Source organism: Cryptotermes secundus, unplaced genomic scaffold (assembly GCF_002891405.2).
Source record: "Cryptotermes secundus unplaced genomic scaffold, Csec_1.0 scaffold357, whole genome shotgun sequence".
NCBI lineage: Eukaryota > Metazoa > Arthropoda > Insecta > Blattodea > Kalotermitidae > Cryptotermes > Cryptotermes secundus.
In genome coordinates, this window is record NW_019727094.1 from 446,464 (window position 1) to 446,695 (window position 232).

The 232-nt window shown below is 51.7% G+C and overlaps 1 protein-coding gene across 1 annotated transcript in view; it reads left to right on the forward strand.

Annotated features, from left to right (window-relative positions):
- The window catches only part of LOC111864375, a 10,876-nt gene that overhangs the window by 7,893 nt on the left and 2,751 nt on the right, over positions 1–232 (forward strand). The gene's annotated exons all lie outside the window — the stretch shown is intronic.

Below are 232 nucleotides of genomic sequence, written 5' to 3' on the forward strand. Positions count from 1 at the left end.
GCTACCAATCAATCAGCTCGGTACACCACAAAAACCTTATTCACCTCCTCTCTCAGTACTCTCGTTCGAAGACTCTCACTGACTCCCGCTTGCTGCTCAGTCGGCTTTTATTCCGTTCGCTGTTGCTAGTTGTGACGTGGCGTATAGCCTAGCAACGCTGTTACCCCTTGGTGACGTCACCGCTGTTGACTCGCTTTGCATAGCTTCAAGGTTGCGGGGACTCGGCTAACTT